This window comes from Peromyscus eremicus, chromosome 10 (assembly GCF_949786415.1).
Source record: "Peromyscus eremicus chromosome 10, PerEre_H2_v1, whole genome shotgun sequence".
Taxonomy (NCBI): Eukaryota; Metazoa; Chordata; class Mammalia; order Rodentia; family Cricetidae; genus Peromyscus; species Peromyscus eremicus.
Genome location: NC_081426.1, coordinates 89,214,457 through 89,233,542, shown reverse-complemented (window position 1 = coordinate 89,233,542; position 19,086 = coordinate 89,214,457). Strand labels below are relative to the sequence as shown.

The following is a 19,086-nucleotide window of genomic DNA, read 5'->3' as shown; positions in this document are numbered from 1 at the left end:
TTCAAGGGCACAAGATATATACATGGTGCACAGACATACACACAGTGAAAACACCCATACACATAAAATAAAATAATAATAATTTTTAAAGAAAGTCTGGTTATTTCTAACAGATCAGTCCTGATCCTTCAGAGCCCACACTTCTTAAATTGGCCAACACTGATTCTAGAAAATTTTTCCTTTAATTTTACAACTCAGTTTAAGGAAATAAAGCTGTGAATATTTGAACTTTGTCCTTATTCAAAATGCTCAGGCTGAGCCAACACAGACCACGCTTGGATAAAAAGAAAATTAGAGCTAGCTCTCGGTCTAATGCAAGAGATTAATTGCACAAGCTGGCCTGTGGCCCTCTGCCTTTAGCAAGTCGTTGGTACATAAATAACGCCACATGTGAAAGGCCTGTAGAAAGGGAGGCAGAAGTTAAAACCATCTCAACCATAATTAACTCTAAATTAGCTGAGTGAACTTTTGGAATAACTGCCTGGTTATAAATCACACTAGTGTTCTGTGCTCTGGTTATAAAGGGAGCTTTCTAAGCCACCGATTAAGAAAACCAGGCCTACTGCAGACCCAAAGAGGACAGGGTAATTACACACATCAGTAGAACCTTAACCTACCAACATTCCAAAGGTCAGAAGTTCATTATTCCAAACACACTCTCTCATTGAAACCTGGTTGATCAAGAAGCCAACTCGGTCATAAACCTTTATCAAGAGAACAGGCAGAACTGAGGGCATGGCTCAGCTAGCAGAGTGCTCGCCTGGCATTCAAAAAACTGTGGGTTCGATCCTCAGCATCACACAAAAGCGGAAGTGAGGGATAAAGAGGTGGCTGTTCCTCCACAGGACCCATATTGACACCCAGCACCCACTTGGTGGCTCACATCTTAGCTCCAGGCTCAGGAATCAATCCTATCTTCTTGCCTCCTTGGGTACCAGGCATAAATGGTACATCAGCATGCATGCAGGCAAAACATGAACACACATAGAGTTAAAATTCTAATTAGAACTCATTTTTAAAGAGTGGAAGTGGGCTGCACACACCAGTAATTCCAGTGACTCAGGAGGGGGAGACCGGGGAAGTTCAACAGCATACTCAGCTTTAGAGAAAAAGCTGGGTTACCTGACACCCTGTCTCAAAAAACATTTTAAAAAGTAGGCAATCAGCCGGGCGGTGGTGGTGCACACCTTTAATCCCAGCACTTGGGAGACAGAGGCTGGTGAATCTCTGTGAGTTCGGAGCCAACATGATCTACAAAGTGAATTCCGGAACAGCCAGGGCTACACAGAGCTGTCTCGAAGAAAAAAAAAAAGGCAATCATCTATCCTAACATTGTTTATGGAAACACCTAAAATTAAATCCGGTAGGGATTTAACAAGTGTGCACCTTTCAGGAGAAGGCTGGAGCTTAAGAACATTCTGGGAACTGGTAAGTTCCATTTCTTGATCTAGACCAGTATTTTTCAACCTGTGGATCTCGACACCTGAATGGTCCTTTCATGGGCGTCACCTAAGACCTTCAGAAAACGCAGATATTTATATTATAATTCTTAACAGTAGCAAAAACTACAGTTATGAAGTAGCAACAAAAATAATTTTATGGTTGGGGGTCACTATATGGTTGAGGAACTATATTAAAGGGTCACAGGATTAAAAGGTTGAGAACCACACTTTGGATGGAAGATAATTAAGTGCCCTTTGGAAAATACAAAATAATGTATTTATAATTTTATACTCTGTGGTAGTTTGAACGAAAATAGCTCCCACAGGCCCAAAGGGAGTGGCACTATTAGGAAGTGTGGCCTTGTTGGAGGAAGTGTGTCACTGTGGGGGCAGGCTTTGAGGTCTCTTTTGCTCAAGCTTCACTCAGTGTGACAGTCTACTTCCTGTTGCCTTCTGATCAAGAAGTAGCCAGCACCACATCTGCCTGCACATTGCCATGCTCCCCATCATGATGATAATGGCCTGAACCTCTGAACTGTAAGTGAGCCACCCCAGTTAAATGTTTTCTCCATTTATAGGAGTTGCCATGGTCATGGCGTCTCTTCACAGCAACAGAAACTCTAAGACAGCCTCCTTCCCACACACACTGTTCTCCTATTTCATCCCCAGTTACTAAGAAAGTGGGGCAGGGAGGAGTTTACAGGTCGCAGAGCCTTTTCCTGGTGTGAGGGGATACTCTGGCTTGTGGCCTGAGTAAAGGTCCCTCCCTACAAAAACCCAGCTTCCTTCTGAGCCATAGATATGATCAGCCTGATCTTAAACAGACGGAGAGAGAACAACTACAACAGATAAGTGTATGTTAAAGGTGTGCAGAGAGCTGAAGAAATCCTGTTGGGATTTAAGAACAGGAATACTTAATGCCAAGGGAGCGGCCAGGCTGATGTCTAGTGACTTAGCTGTCAAGATATGAACGTTGACCCCATCTCGTTCTCCTGGTTGTTAATTGCTATGGACATTGATATGTGAATCATTGAACCAACTACACACAGTGTAATCACAGGTTCCTGGGTCCACCTTCTGCCGTTCTGTTTCACAATGATTCGGCCGTAACTAGGCAAGCTAGGCCCCAGATTCACCGAGTCCAAAGCATCCCCTGGGCCACTGGTCAAGTCACAGCTTCAGGGCTTACACTAGGCAACCCGGCTCTGCCTGCTTCACAGTGACTCTTGGAGTTTCTGGTGATCACTTCATTCTTTGCCAAATACTTTTTTTTGTAATATATTTTGTTGCTGTAAATTTAGTCAATTTATGATTGTTGTTACTTGATTTTGTTTGAGATAGCATCTCATATCCCAAGCTGGCCTTGAATGAAGTCGCTGTGTAGCTGAGGATGACCAGGAACTTCTGATGCTCCTACCTCCAGATCTCCACATCTGGGATCACAGACATGAACCACCACATCCAGCTTCTGCAGAGCTGGGAACTGAACCAAGTGTTTGTGCATGCTAGGCCATGTGAGTGTAGGTACCTGTGCAGGCAAAAGATGTCCAGTCCCCTAAAACTCAAGTCACAGACTATTGTGAGTTGTCTGAAGTGGGTGCTAAGAACTGAACTCTGACCTCCGGAAAAGCAGCTGAACTGTAATTTTAGATTCTTTTTTTCTATGTCTGAAACGCTGAGTATCTCTCCAGCCCCAGAATACACTGTTACTTATTTGTAAATTCTAAACTTTCTATGTCATTTATATGCTTAATCTACAATTCATCTGAGTTTTAAAAATAGTTCAACAAACCAGGTATGATGGTTTATAGGTCACACCTATAATCTCAGCACCTGGAGGCTGAGGCAGGAAGATTGAGGTCCTGTACCAAGTCAAAACACAAATACTTCCACAAAAGAATCCCAAAAAAACAGACAGATGAAACAAATGTATCAAATTCTTGATAAATGGTTTATATAAATTAAAGGTAGGCTGGAGATTGGCAAACACCACGTGCTGACAAATTCTACCTTTTACCTTCCTCCCCTTGCTAACAAGCCCTTAGATGACATTCCTAAAGCTAGCCATCAAAGTCTAGTCCCTTATTTGGACACTGATCATTCCTGAGACTGATTAGCAAGGTCCAGCTACCAAAACACCAAAGTCCAGGAATCGGAATTCATTGTTTTGACTAAACTAATTAAAATATCCAATCAAAACTTACCAACACGTCCCAGCTCATTCTGAAACAGGCCTCCCCTCTTTCTTCTCTAACATTAACCCTTGCAAAGCTATTTGCTGCTGTTTCTGCCCGATTCAGATTCAGCTACTCTTTGCCTTGCTTAATATAAGAGATCTCTTTGCATTCGGTTTGTGCTTGGAAATTGGAGTTTGGGTGTGGTCTGTGCCTAATCTGGGATCCAGAGGGGAGCACCTGGTAGTACTGAGTCCTTTCATGAGTGATTAGTACTTGCTGCTAGTGAGCATGTGCAAATATTTTAGGATACCATTGGCACTTTCTAATAAAGCTGAACAGTTAGTTGTTTATCCTACAGTCAAAGGATTCACCTGAATATCTATTACAACAATGTTCTCAGCAGCTCTGTTCCTAATGGTTAAAAACTAAAAATAAACCAAATATCAAACAATATAACCACAAATAAACAAACCCTCAGTGTCTGTGTAAAGAAATATACCAGTTTTAAAAAATCCACTTCATACAACAGAAGGAAGCCTCCAGACAGTCTGCTGAACAGGAAAGGAAGACACACAGAGAAGTGTACAGCATGACTCCACTTACACAGATTTCCAAAACAGGAAAAACTAATCGATGAGAAACCATCCTAGGCAAAGTGAAGGATGGAGAGTATGCACTGGGCATGGGCTGGAAAGAGGAGGTCCAGCTCCCCACATACCCCAAACCTTAAATCTTAACCATTCAGCCATCACTACAGACTAAGACACTGTCTTTTACAAAGGTCATATCAATCTTGAAATATTATTTCAAAGTTTCAAAATTTAAATCAAGCTTGACTAAAGGAGGTAATGGACCTGTGTTCATTGCATAGAAAGCTAACTGGGCATCAGATGACTTGAAAGCCTGCCAGCACCACACACTGATGCTGAGAGATCCTGTGGGTTGGGTCGACGTAAGCGAGATTAGAGCACACACCTATTTAGATACATGAGCTCAAGTACACATGCTGATTTGACATGAGTCAGCAGAAATGAGGAAGTTACTCAGGCAAGCAGATCAGTACCAACGTCACTGGGGAGGCCCAAAGAGGAAGAGATATAAATTAAACAGATAGGTTCCAACGTAACTAAAGCCATACCGGGTTTTGTGGGGGAGCACGTTGCAAAAACTTTAATTATGTGGTGTATGTGTGTTTAAACTAGGTCTATGTAGACCAGGCTGGCCCTGAACTACCATAGCTCTACCTTCCTCTATGTAGACCAGGCTAGCCCTAAACTCAAATAGATCTGCCTTCCTCTATGAAGCCCAGGCTGGCCCTGAACTCACATAGATCTGCCTATCTCTGCCTTCCAGTCACAAAGATGAAAGGCATGCACCACCATGACTCATAACTTGAATTATTTTATGTATTCCATCAAGTAACCAGATCATGTCCTCTTTACCTAGTCTCAATTTCTTTTTTTAATAATTTATTTTTATTTTATGTGCATATGTGTTTTGCCTGAATGCATATCTGTGTGACAGTGTCGGTTCCCCTGGAACTGGAGTTGCAGACAGTTGTCAGCTGCCATGTGGGTGCTAGGAATTGAACCCAGGTCCTTTGGAAGAGCAGACAGTGCTCTTCACCACTGAGCCATCTCTCCAGCCCTAATCTCAATTTCTTATCTCTTAGTATCTCTCTCCTTCCCCAACTCCCCAATCCAAGAGAAAACTGAGAATGTACCTCAGTGGTACAAGTGTTCAGCATGTGCATAACTCTAAGTATCCTCCTCTGAAAACCAAGAGAATGTCAATGGCTGTAATGGGGTACCATCCTTGCCTATGACCTGAAAAATAATGTCCTTCACTACACACGTTGGACTATCACCAAAATGAGTTACCTTTTTTTAAAGGCCTGTAGTCCCACTCATTCCATGATGCTGCCTCACCACCGTATGATTTTCAATATACTGAAATAAGAAAGGGCCAGAGCATATCCCCTGGCAGGGCTGACTCAGGTGAAGTGAACAGGCCCATCCGGGCTGTCGGGTACCATACCTAGGAAAGTGAGGAAAGCTCCCTCACACTACTCTGAGGTTACCACACAAAGAAACGGGAAGGACCCAGCCTGAGGTTTCGCCTGTCACCAAGCCATCCACATATCACTGCACAAGCAAAGGATTCTCTTTAGACCCAAGACCATTGAGCGCTCCTCTCCTGGGCCCAGGAGTCTCTCTCTCTCACCCTAGACGCACACCCCGTGTGCCCCACCTTCTCCGCACAGCCTACTTGGACACTGGGTCATCTACTGGCTTTATTTATTTTTCGGAGGGCAGGGGGAACTTCAGAAAGAACACAGAAGTGGAAAATAATGCCACGAACTTCTTAGAGAAAAAAAAAGGAGAAAGAACTGAAGATCTTTGCGGCTTTCTAGACCCATGGAACAAGTGACCCACCTCCTATAGGTGACCCCACCATTGCAGAGATAAACACAGCCAATAGAAGAGTCTTCAGTTTTTCATAGAGAATTTATACCAACTGAGACAATCAGGAACTATAAATAAAAACAAAAAAATGAAAAGAGGGACTGGGAGGTTGCTCAGTGGTTAAGAAAGCTTGCTGCTCTTCCAAAGGATCAAAGTTCAGTTCCTAGCACCCATGTAGTGTGCTCACAACTGCCTGTTGACTCCAGCTCCAGGGGCTCTGTTGCCCTCTACTGGCCTAGGAGGGCATCTGCACTCATGTGCACATATCCACACATTGATAGGCAAGGCAGGAAGTCAGTCAGACACACAGACAGACAGACAGACACACACACACACACACACACACACACACACACACACACACACACAATTTCAAAACAAAATAAAGCTTTAAAAATAATTGTGATGTAGGTATATATGTGCATGGAAAGTGAAGTGCTTGTGGGGGCCAAGTCAGCTGACTCTCCTGAAGCTGGAAGAAGAATCCTCTTCAAGAGCACATACACACTTAATTCTTTTTTAAAACGAGTTTCATTATTTAACGAAGCTCACACAATTCTCAACTGTATAACATATACTAACCTGGTCCAATTTTCTGATCATTTTTAACTAATAAGGAGATTTTCCTTACATATAATTTAATTACGTGATTTTGACTTAAGACAACATTTTTGTTTCATCATTTAGAAATATGAAGAAAAGTAAAGTTTACTTCCTCTAATAATTAAACAATTTTAGTGAGACTTCCCTCATTTTTCCCCTGGATTTGAAAAACAGCCATCTCAAATCTTGTTAATTGCTGTTTTTGTGTGTGCATGCGTGTGTGTGTGTGTGTGTGTGTGTGTGTTCGTGTGTTCTCTGTATTTGTGTTCTGTGTGTGTGTGTTCGTATGTTCTCTGTGTGTGTGTTCTGTGTGTGTGTGTGTTCTCTGTGTGTGTATGTGTATTGTGTGTGTGTTCTGTGTGTGTGTGTGTTCTGTGTATGGTGGGTGTATGTGGTACATGAATACAAGTATGCAGGTGCATGTACCCATGCTCAGGAGGCCATGCAGAAGCCAGAGCAGAATGCCAGGTGTCCTTTACTGCTCTTCCACTTATTGCCTTGGGACAAGGTCTCTGTGGACCAGAAGCTCCTGTTTCCAATAGGCTGAGTGTCTCTCCCAGTCCAAGCACAACCAATCCAGGAACAGCCATACACAGCTCTAAACCACTATGCTGTGGGGGCCTACTTATGCCCACCTATATAACTTTATTCCTATTTGCCTCTTCCTTCTGTTGACTAACACACCCTCACAGACAATTAAGCTTTTCCTTCATTTCCCTAGTTTAAAAATCATCCCACCGGGCGGTGGTGGCGTACGCCTTTAATCCCAGCACTTGGGAGGCAGAGCCAGGCAGATCTCTGTGAGTTCGAGGCCAGCCTGGGCTACCAAGTGAGTTCCAGGAGAGGCGCAAAGCTACACAGAGAAACCCTGTCTCGAAAAACCAAAAAAAAAAAAAAAAAAAAAATCGTCTTTACAAGGCAGGTTCAACATCAATTCATCCATCCAAAATGATTCCATCCCATGAAGCACTTAGGGACTGTCTTTCTCAAATTAATTGTATGCATACATTTGTGGAATTCAATGACACATTGCCTGGCTCTCATTAACACTTAGATACTGGTAAACACCACCCCATACTGAAGCTACAGTTATGTAAGGACACGCCCAACATCACCACAGTGCAGGCTAAGACTGCTAGGTATGTGGAGTTGCCTAGCAGCCATGGTTCTCAGTGAGGGATATTTCTCCAGCAGCATGTTTGAGCCTTGGAGCTGTGGGAGCCATCTTGGCATCTTTCTAGGTTCTAGTTTTTCACCAGTGGCTGTCCATTTTCCTTCCTCTGACATGTTGTGGCAAGCCTTTCTCTATTATGTAAATAGCATCATTGTTAAAAGAGTATCAATGAAGACTGGGGGGCGGGGGGGGGGGGGGGTCCTCTGGTCGAGAGAACAGGATGCCTGCCCTGGATACCTACCTAACATTCTCCTGGCTGGGTCAATCACCTGGGCAGGTGGGCTCATCTAAACCGCACAAGAGACAGATGGAATAATTTCCCTTTCAGGAGACATTATCCTTCCCTTCCCCGAAATCCTGCCCCTACAGACCAAGCAGCCATGAGGTGCTTCTCAGGCCTGGCTTAGAAATGTACAACTTTTCCTTTTTCGTTTTTCCATCGCTTTCTTCCAGATGCTGGCCGGAACCCAAGTATGTTTTCCCTGATAATTTGGCTTCCTTACTATTTTTTAACAAAGCTACCCTCACTGCTATGTGGCTGCTTGTCTGACATCCATGCTGGCCTAAACGGCCTGGCTGTGTTTTCCTCTTTCTCTCTGCTCCCCTCCTCCAGGCAGCTGCTGAGATTTACAGCTTGTCTGCACTGGGGTGTTTTTCTTTTTTCTTTCTTTTTTTTTTCTTTTCTTTTTTTTTTTTTTTTTTTTTGTGTGTGTGTGTGTGTGTGTTTTTCAAGACAGGGTTTCTCTGTGTAGTTTTGGTGCTATCCTAGATCTTGCTCTGTAGACCAGGCTGGCTTTGAACTCACAGAGATCTGCCTGGCTCTGCCTCCCGAGTGCTGGGATTAAAGGTGTGGGCCACCACCAACTGGCTTGGATGTTTTTCTTTTAAACTCTAAAAAAATTGTCCTCCTACTGACATTTAAATCCATTCTTATTTTATTCATAAGACTAAGAACTCGGAGAGGGGACCCCAATGTCCTCTGCATCATCATCCTTGGGTAAATAAGGTAAAATGAAGCCCCCCAGGTCAATGACTCGCTTATCAAAACCACCAAGATTTAGTTTAATTTTTTATAGTAAGTATGGCACCCAGGGCCTTGGGCAAGTTAAGTATATGCTCAACCACTTAGTTGTACTCCCAGCCTCCAACATGACTTTAAATTCTATTTGTTTCCTATATTGTTTAAAAGCATGATTAATTTAAGAGCATTCAATCAACTCCATTGTACTTTCGATTATGTCAAACTGATCAATATAACCTCAAACAATGAAACCAACTATGTGCCCAAACCAGTTACTCAGCAGGTTGGTGACATCATCTACGAGCTAGAACAAGGCTTCATCAGGAAAGTCAGCACCAAATTAGCTACCTGTGACATCTGTCTGCAGGACTGGCATATGAATGATGAGGCTACATCTTGGTTTAGTAACAGATCTCATCAATTAGTATCTGCAGGGTGATGGATGGTGAATGGGTTTGTTGACCCTCTTACTAAGAATGAAAAGACTCAAATGCTTAAACACAGTAAATGTACCTTCTATTGTCTTATTTTTACATGGTTTATATATCTGTTAATAACCAACCAACCATACACACACACACTTCTTTTTATAATTAAGTTATTTTCTGCTGGTATCCCTTGGTTTTCAAGACCCAGACAAAATTACTGTTATAGAATAAATGGTTATATACCCATAAAATCCACACATTGAAATCTATTCCCCAATGTGAGGATATTTGGAGATGGGACATTTGGAGGCTGATTAGGTCACAAGGGTGGAGTCCTTGAGAATGTCCCTCAGAGAGCTGGGAGATGGCAATCATGAGGACCTCAGTTGAGATCCCAAAGATAGAGACTATATGACTATAGTCAGTAAAGATTCCTGGATCTCACTGGCTAGCCTCACTAGATGGTAGATTACTGGTTCAATGAGAGACCCTATCACAAAATAGATAGATAGATAGATAGATAGATAGATAGATAGATAGATAGATAGATAGATAGATAGATAGGTAGGTAGGTAGGTAGGTAGGTAGATAGATAGATAGATAGATAGATAGATAGATAGATAGATAGATAGATAGATAGATAAATGGATAAATAAGTAAATGAGATGAAGGCAGCTGAGAAAGTTGTTTAATGTTGACCGTTGGCCTCCACATGGAACACACACACACACACACACACACACACACACACACACACACACGAAGACCTCAGGAAAGTCCCTCGTCCCTTCTGCCGCCTAAGGACATGGTGAAAAGGCCCTTGTCTATGGCCCTTGAACAGAACTGTCAAGTCTCTGAAAGTGTGAAAATAAATTTCTGTTGCTTCTAAACCATCCAAACTACCATATTTTGGTATATAAGCCAAAACAGACTAAAACTCATGCTAAGCTAGAAGTATTAGAAATTTACTTTTTTTTATTGAAAACTGAGGAAAATCTACTTCCTTTTTAGTCATTGTATGCTCTGTGGAGGATATTTATAAGACATCATAAAATGTGAAACTTTTTAACCCAAATGAGTATTTCTATGGAATTAGCCCCGTGTTTTGAAGTATGAAAGGCAGGAATGGGTTGTAGACATTATAATCAGTTGTCAGTCAACACCACAGAGAAATCAACAAGCATTTGAAATAACAGGCAAGATTCCAATTTAGCAACTCGCTCAATACACTGTTTATTTTTATTCTGGCTGACAGCCCACACTCACTATGTTGCTTTCTACATAGTTAACTCAATTAAACAAGAAATTCTGCAAGAAGAAAACATGTTAGACTTTATGGTTTGGTATACATTTGTAGTGTCCTCAATTATAAATAACATGAAAAATTGAGAGACGGGGTCTCTCTATGAGTTCTGGCTAACCTGGAATTCACCGTGTTGACCAAGTTAGCCTCAAACTCAGAGATCCGTCTCAGAGTACTGGGATTAAAGACGTGCATGGTCATGCCCAGCCCAATGTTAAATATTCTTTTTGAAACAGGATCTCTCTAATTAGCCCTGGCTGTCCTGGAAGTCTATGTAGACCAAGCTGGCCTGAAACTCACAGAGATCTGTCTCCCCAGTGCTGGAATTGAAGTTGTGGAGTCAAAGTCAGACACCAGTGATTAAGAGTTCAACATCATAAAACCACTTCAGGTGACCATATCAATTGGCTATGGTAGGGATTCCCAAAATCAATCCCTTCTGAGGTTCATCAATCTGTAAGAATGACCGCCGGAACTCAGGGATACTCTACTTGCCACCACTGATTACTAGAGGAACATTTTAAAGGATACACGTGAACATCCAGAAGGAACACATAGGACAAGATTCAGAAGGGTCTTAAGCATGGGCACCTCTCTCTGTCCTCTGGAATGGGGGACATGCCTCCATCCCAATACCTATAGGTGTTTGGCAATCCGGGGAGCTCTTTGAACCCCGTTCATTGGAGGTTCATGGAGGATTCATTAGACAGGCATGATTAATTAGATCATTAGCTACAATGGATTACTCTAACCGTTAGTTCTTGTGGTGGTTTGAATGAGAAATATGCCCCATAAGCTCAGGCATTTGAACACTTGGTCCCTAGCTGGTGGCACTGTTCAGGAAAGTTTATGAAGTGCCACCTCACTAGAGGAAGTATGTTCCTGGGGCTCTGCTGAGAGTTTAAAGCCTTGCCCCCACCTTCCAGTTCACTCTGCTTCCTGTTCAAGGTACAATCTCTCAGCTTCCTGCTCCTGCATGCCTGCCGCCTGCCCCCATGCTCCTCGCCAAGATGGACTCTTAGCCCCCTGAAACAGTAAACCCAATAAACTCTTCTCTGGAGATCGCCGTGGTCATGGCGTAACTAATAACACCTGTCCCCTGGGGCTGGATGAAGGGTCATCAGCTCCATCCTGAAGCTGTGCAGGAACTCCAGCCAGCCATTCCCCCTGGGATACCAAAAGATGCATCAGTCAGGGGTTCCCAGGGTGATGCACGAGACATCGGGAAAGGAGTGAGGGAGGCAAACGATCATTTCTCGCTAGGTCACAGCAACAGGGGCAGAGGAGGTGCCATTCTTAGGAGAGTCGCCTCCACCAGCTGGATGAGAAGCTGGTGCTGACCAGAGGCACAGGAAGAACGGCAGGATTCTAGAGGCGGGGGGGGGGGGGGGGGGGGGGGGGGGGGGGGGGGGGGGGACACTTCTGCACAGGACAGATCCGGGTTCCTTTTCAGACGGCCTTGACCGGTGGTGCGATCTGGATCGAGCTGCTGGAACTTCCTCCCCCAGTTTCCTCATCAGCAAAGTGGGGGCTCTCATACAAATAATGTGCATCGTGTTGGGAGCAAACATTTCAAATGATCAGTCTGGGAGTGGGGCCAGCAGACACACGGACATTCGGAACCTAATAAGCCAGAGGCACGCAAGTCTCTACTTTAAAGTTCGGGAGGGCCTAACCTGCCTCCACCTTTCCTTAGGAGCACACTGCCTTGCGTGCCAGTGATCTCTGTTAAACATGCTACTCACATAGCCAATCCTCTTCCACCCACATTGTCCTGTCATCCCGCTCTTCCCCAAACCAACCACTGAAAATTAGAAACCAAGCTCTGCTGGACACAAAAGTCAGCCATGTTAACAATGGTGCACACTAATAGCTGAATGCACTACTGTGGTAGCCGAGGATCGGGCGGACAAGGGAGGATCAGCACACCTTCCAGGTTGTCAGATGGGCGTGCCCCGCTATTATCTAGAGGCATCAGGCAGGAATGCTGCTAAGTATCTTACAAGTAGGAGACTGCTCCCCACAACAAAGAGTCACCCAGTCTAAAACACTTACAGAGTGGAAGTTCACAAGCCCAACTCCCCAAGTAATACCTTTCTGTCAACAATGCCTTTGTTCCTCAGGTTTAAATTCTAGACACCACTCAGGCTGAAGGCAGGTGTGTTTTGAAGGAGGTAAGCACCAAGTCTGACCCCTGGGACAAGTACCTAGTTTCCATTCCTGTAAGACTACCGAGTGCCATTTGTCAGAGTTGTGATTCAAAGCTGAGGGCCAGGAAGCAGGAGAAGGAATGCACTACCACACCCAGTCTGTGAGTTGCTGGGGATTGAACCTGAGGCTTCATGCATGTTAGGTAAGTACTCTACCAACTGAGCCAGCCACCTCCCCAGGCCCAGCTTCAGATACCTTTACAGAAAAAGCTAAAGCTAAATCCCTACCTTGCCATCTCCTTCCCAGAAGACCACTCTCTTGCAGTATTTCTCATTTCCATATTTATCTGCAAATGTTTACATAAATATGTAGTATCCAAACATGGTAAATTTTAATGTACGTACGTACGTACGTACATGCGTGCATGCATGCGTGCGTGTGTGCATGCGTGCGTGCGTGCATGTGTGTGTGTGTGTGTGTGTGTGCTTGGATTTAAACTCAAGGATTCTCATGCTGGACATGGTTGTGTATGCCTTTAATCCCAGCACTCAGGAGGTGAAGGCAGGCTGGTCTACATAGTGAGTTCCAAGACAGCCAGGGCTATACAGAGAAATCTGTCCTAGAAAAATAAAAGTTTTTTTTTTAAAGTAAACCCAACCCTCAAGGGTTCTCACATGCTAAGCACTGTACCTCTGAGCAGCACACTCTTAGCCCCTGTGGCAGGAAATTTTAAAGAAATGTGATCACAGTACATTATTTTCTTTTCTCTTAACGTTGGGATTTATCCACTTTGTTCTCTCCATGTAAGTCTAGTTAATCCGCTCTGGCTACTATACAGTGCTAGAGCAAGACCTTGGAAATAAACAGTCCCGCTGAAGTGAAAATGGGTCATTTCCATGTTTGCACTCATCGCATACACTTGTGTCAAGGTCACCTGGTTCATCCACACTTGGAGTTTGGATAAGCTCAATATCTTACAAGACCGTGGACTGTGAGTTAAAGAACAATTTCCAGCTTCACTCGGTAGGTAGTTGTGCTAGATAGGTTGTCAACTTGAGTTTCTACTCCCTCATCAACCATAGATCCTCAGGCGTGAGCCCCTTCCCTATCCTTGACAGGTGTTGGCAGGCCCAATCTCAGGGAGATCTTGTCCAGGTAATCACAACTGCTGTGAGTTCAAAGCCATGTCATGCCCGGAGTCAGCTTTCCACACTTCCCCCTGTCTTCCTCTGACTCATGTGTCCTTTCTATTCCTCCTTCTATCTCAGTGTTTCCCGAGCCCGGGAGGGGGATGAAGACAGACGTCCCATTTATCGCTGTCATCTATTCTCTGGACCTTGACCAGTTATGAATGTGTCTTTGCAGCCACTGCTGATCGCTGCAGAGAGAAGCATCTTTGACTAAAGCTCACAGAACACTAGTGTGTGGTAAAGGACTAGTTATTTAGAAAGCAATTTGACAGGCACATCATGTCCACTCATCTTATCCTGATAGCTTAATATCCACTAGTATACAACTGTAAACAGAGACCAAGTTTTCCTATGCTGATTGTGTGGACCCAAATAAACATATAAAATCTTATATTAATTCCAGAATGCTTGGCTGATAGCTCAGACTTACTGTTAACTAGCTCTTACATTTAAATTAACCCATTTCTATTCATCTATGTTAAAAAAAAAAAAACTCATGATGAATATGAGGCAAGTTTGAACTACATCTGCATTCCAGACCAGACCGAGCTGTAGAGTTAAACCCATGTCTTAGTTACTGTTCTATCGCTGTGATAAGACATTATGACCAAGGCAAGTTCCAGAGGAAAGAGTTCACTTGAGGCTCACAGTTCCAGAGGGTTAGAGTCCATGGCCATCATGGATGGGAGTAAAGCAGCAGACAGACAAGGAAGACTCTGGAGCAGAGCTGAGAGCTCACATCTTGAGACACAAGCATGAGACAGGGAGAAAGACAACGGAATGGCATGGGCTTTTGAAACCTCAGAGTCTGCCCCCCAGTGACACACCTCCTCCTCCAACAAGGCCACACCTCCTAATCCTTCCCTAACAGTTCCACCAATTGGGGATCAAGTATTCAAACATATGAGCCTCTGGGGGCCATTCTGATTTAAACCACCACACCCTGCTTTGAAAACTAACCTAACAGGGACTGGAGAGATGGTTCAGAGGTTAAGAGTGCTCCATTAAATGTATTATACTCCATGCTTTAGGGTAGTAAGTACTGAGTGTGTATTCAGCAAGTTTAAACCAAGACAATAAATAGTATTTACACCAACTTAGCCAATTTAAACAGCCTATCGGGCTAAGGTATAGCACAATGCTACAGCACCTGATTAACATACATGAGACCTGAATTTGATCATTAGGACCACCAGGGAAAAAAAGAACAGACTATCAAAAACAACTTAGTAGCCAGGCGGTGGTGGCGCACGCCTTTAATCCCAGCACTCAGGAGGCAGAGCCAGGAGGATCTCTGTGAGTTCGAGGCCAGCCTGGGCTACCAAGTAAGTTCCAGGAAAAGGCGCAAAGCTACACAGAGAAACCCTGTCTCGAAAAACCAAAAAGTGAAAAAACAACTTAGTAACTTCCCCAGAATAAAATAAATGTTTATAAACAAATGAAATTTCTCAAAATTTTTGTTAACAAAATATTCTCCCACACTTCCTGTGAATTTAACAGGTTATTAATGTCTCATAACTAGTGTATACAGGGTATCAATGTAGTTAGTCAAATACCTCATAGGAAGAACTGCAGAAGGAAATATTAGGCAACCTGAATTCTGAACAAGTGTCTCTCTGTACCACATTAGGTTCACCTTAATACTTGGTTCTTTTTTGTTTTGTTTTGTTTTTTGTTTTTGTTTTTCGAGACAGGGTTTCTCTGTGTAGTTTTGCGCCTTTCCTGGATCTTGCTCTGTAGACTAGGCTGGCCTCAAACTCAGAGGTTAATTCTGCCTCTGCCTCCCAAGTGCTGGGGGATTAAAGGCGTGCGCCACCACCGCCCGGCTAATACTTGGTTCCTGCTGAGTGCTTAGATGGGCAAAAAGGCTGGGGGCCTGAGGTTCAAAGTAGAAAAGAAATACAGCCGGGCGGTGGTGGCGCACGCCTTTAATCCCAGCACTCGCGAGGCAGAGCCAGGCGGATCTCTGTGAGTTCGAGGCCAGCCTGGGCTACCAAGTGAGTCCCAGGAAAAGCGCAAAGCTACACAGAGAAACCCTGTCTCGAAAAACCAAAAAAAAAAAAAAAAAAAAAAAGAAAGAAAAGAGAAGAAATACATCAGTGAGCTAAATTGTCAGTAGGTTATGCAACCCCAAATCTCCCTGCATTGTGCCCGTTGAAGTTGTGGAGGCCGAATGCATTCCTCACAGCAAACAGTTTCAACTAAGACCAGAAACACTCTCAGGAGCAAGGCCAGATGGCTGTGCCCAGCTGTGTGGACAGTACTTGCCCTGGATGTCTCACTCGCAGATCAGTGCCGACTTCCCTCACAACAGCTGACTCTTTGGTAACCATTCTGGAGTCCCAGCGTCATAATGCACTTATACTACAACTCACTTGCTGCCACTAAAATTTCACAAGAAATTACACTAATCCAAAAATGACCAATTCAAGCCTAAGGTTGTACTGGAATGAAGGACCCAAAGAGTGTGGCCAGCCACTCTTCTGGGTGTCCAGGTGAGGTAGCACACACCTTTAACCCCAGCACTCAGAAGACAGAGACAAGTGGATTTCTGAGGCCATCCTAGTCTACATAGAAGAGTTAGTTCCAAGCCATCCACCCCTCCCTATCTTTCCCTTCCTCCTCCTGTGGCTGTAGCTAGTTCATGTGAAGCTAATACCCAGGAAGGGAGTAATTATATTCCCACCAACTAAATGCCAATATAACAGTTACTTGAAGGGGTTAACCTCCACCTATATATTAACAATGAGAGAAAGGCCTCTAATCCCAAGAAGATGCAGACAAGGGAAGATCCTCCTCATGAGCGTATCCTGAGCCCAATCAATGACACCATCTTCTACAACCAGCTCAGGAAAATGAATGTGGCTAAAGACGGAAAAAGGAGGTCGTGAAGAAAGAAGACTATGGTGGTGAGGCCGTTTCTTCCGCCTTCCAGCTCTACGCCCCTTGAGGAGCTTCCAGCGGCACCATGTTGGGCCAGAGTGTGTGGAGGTTCACCGCCTCTGTGGTCTGTCACAGCCACTATGAGGAGGGCCTGGGGAAGAATTTGCCATTTTTGGTGTGAAACAAATGGCTTCGGATCTGGATTTGCTACTCCTCTCTTTATAGTAAGGCACCAGCTACTTAAAAAATGAGGATATTTAATTCATCCCTTTAACAGAATGAAGATTGTTTAAGAGATGAGATCTGAAAATTGGATTAAACTCTTAAACTCTTATTACTAAATAAAATTGTAAATAAACTAGTGACATAAATAAAAAAGACAGAAAAAGAATGACTTCTCCATGAAGATAATATTTCCCTAGGTTCACTTGCAGATGCCTTATATAGTAAAAGCACAGAAGAAATATAATACGAAAGGCACAGAACTGGTAGAGAGACCTGGTGTGTCATAAAACATATGTTTCCCTAAATAAAGGCAGCAGAAACAATCCATGTGAGTGTGCAGAAGATACGTAGTTACCACCCCTCCCTAGCCAATCCGTGCCTTGCAGGTCCTCCAAATGTATTATTATCGGGACAAATAATTCAGAGGCATGTCAAAAATCACACCGCCTGGGGCCCGGCCTGCCTGTGACCCTCGCCTGAGCTGGATGGCTCCGCACCGACTGGTGCTTCTATTGGCTCCAGTACAGAGACACGATGCTCCGCAGCCGGAAGGTTGCACCAGCCAAGCACATGAGTACTCAGTGTTTCGTCACCCTCTACTGTCTGTCTAGGATTGTGACACCATTTCCCTAATGACTCCAAACACTGGATGGATCAACAGGGCACACACCCCATAAGTCCAGGCTTCCTAAACATAGAGTCAGAAGTGGGGCAGAGGTGCACGGCATGCCGTTGTGATTAATGTGGATTAATGCAGACACAAATGAGCATAGAATGCAGAACTCCTCTTACACTGTCTTTTGCTTGTTCACCTATTTGAGCACCTGTCACAGGAGCCTATCGGGTGACTATCTCCCAACAGACACGCATTTTAATGAACTTAGGATCCCATACACGCCAAGTTTAAATGTCACAGATGCTCTATAACTTAGAGAATTTATTCCGATTTCACAAGCTAAAGGACAGCCACTCTGGATTAAATTTCATAGGTGCTAGCCTATTCTAAATTATGACATATTTTCTCCACCTCTTTCTTTTGAGGGTCTTGTGTAGCCCAAGCTGGCCTCAAACTCTAGTCAAAGACATCTTGACCATCTCTTCTTTCTGCCTCTATCAACCTGAGTGCTTGGGATTACAAGTGTATGCCACTTCCTTAGTGTGTGTGGTGCTAGGGATCAAAGCCTGAGCTTCATGTATGCCAGACAAGCAATCTACCAACTAACTCCCAACAACATACAGTTTCTACAGTTCCTCATGTGCAACCCTTCAGATGATAAATTTCTTACAAAGTACCTGACCATTTGACCATTTTCCATTCTAAATAAGAGGGGCAAGATTTTTCTACATTTTTTTTTTATATTTAGGAAAAAAAAAAAAACCTGCAACTGGAAATAAAGGCAAGTCATTCGAAATGAGTGAGCATTTAAACTCCTGTAAAAACTTGGTGGCAGCATCTGGAACCATTGCCCAGGTCAATTCTAAGCCATCGATGATGCTGGAATGTGGGGGGCACAGTTGTACCCATCAAGGCCACAAAGAGGGCAAGAGACCTCAGAGACCCTCCACAGCGCTGGCTACTGTCTCCTGTGTATGCAGAACTGGCCCAGCAGCCCTCTGAGGCCCAAGCCAGGAGCTGTACATGGATGGTAAACACCTCCAACAGCTAGGGGAAAGACAGGAAGGGAGGATACACTCCCACTGTGTTCTGGGAGGCTCACTGAATGCAGTGGGAGAGGGTGTGTGCTGTGCATGACAGGACACCCCCTCAACTTCTTGTGGGCCTTGTTAACTAACCTTGGTGGCGAGGTAAAAAAAAAAAAAAAAACACCCCACGTGGGCAGCACCACTGAGGGGAGACAAAGCTTTGCTCCTTAGTTAGAGACAGCCGTCTCAGCCCTCAGGAATCCCCCCAAGTGATAGACAGCAAGGCTAGACCGAACACTCCATCAGAGAGGCTACAGAGCAGGTGAAAGACCACTCCGGGCCTTTTTGAAAACACTTTTGATCCATTTGATGATTTAATT

The 19,086-nt window shown here is 44.0% G+C and overlaps 1 protein-coding gene and 1 pseudogene across 1 annotated transcript in view; one reads left to right on the top strand and one right to left on the bottom strand.

The window, feature by feature from the left end:
• Positions 1–19,086, bottom strand: part of Gpat3 (glycerol-3-phosphate acyltransferase 3) — a 56,054-nt gene that overhangs the window by 20,236 nt on the left and 16,732 nt on the right. The window lies entirely within an intron of this gene.
• Positions 16,923–17,088, top strand: LOC131920809 (cytochrome c oxidase subunit 7C, mitochondrial-like; annotated as a pseudogene).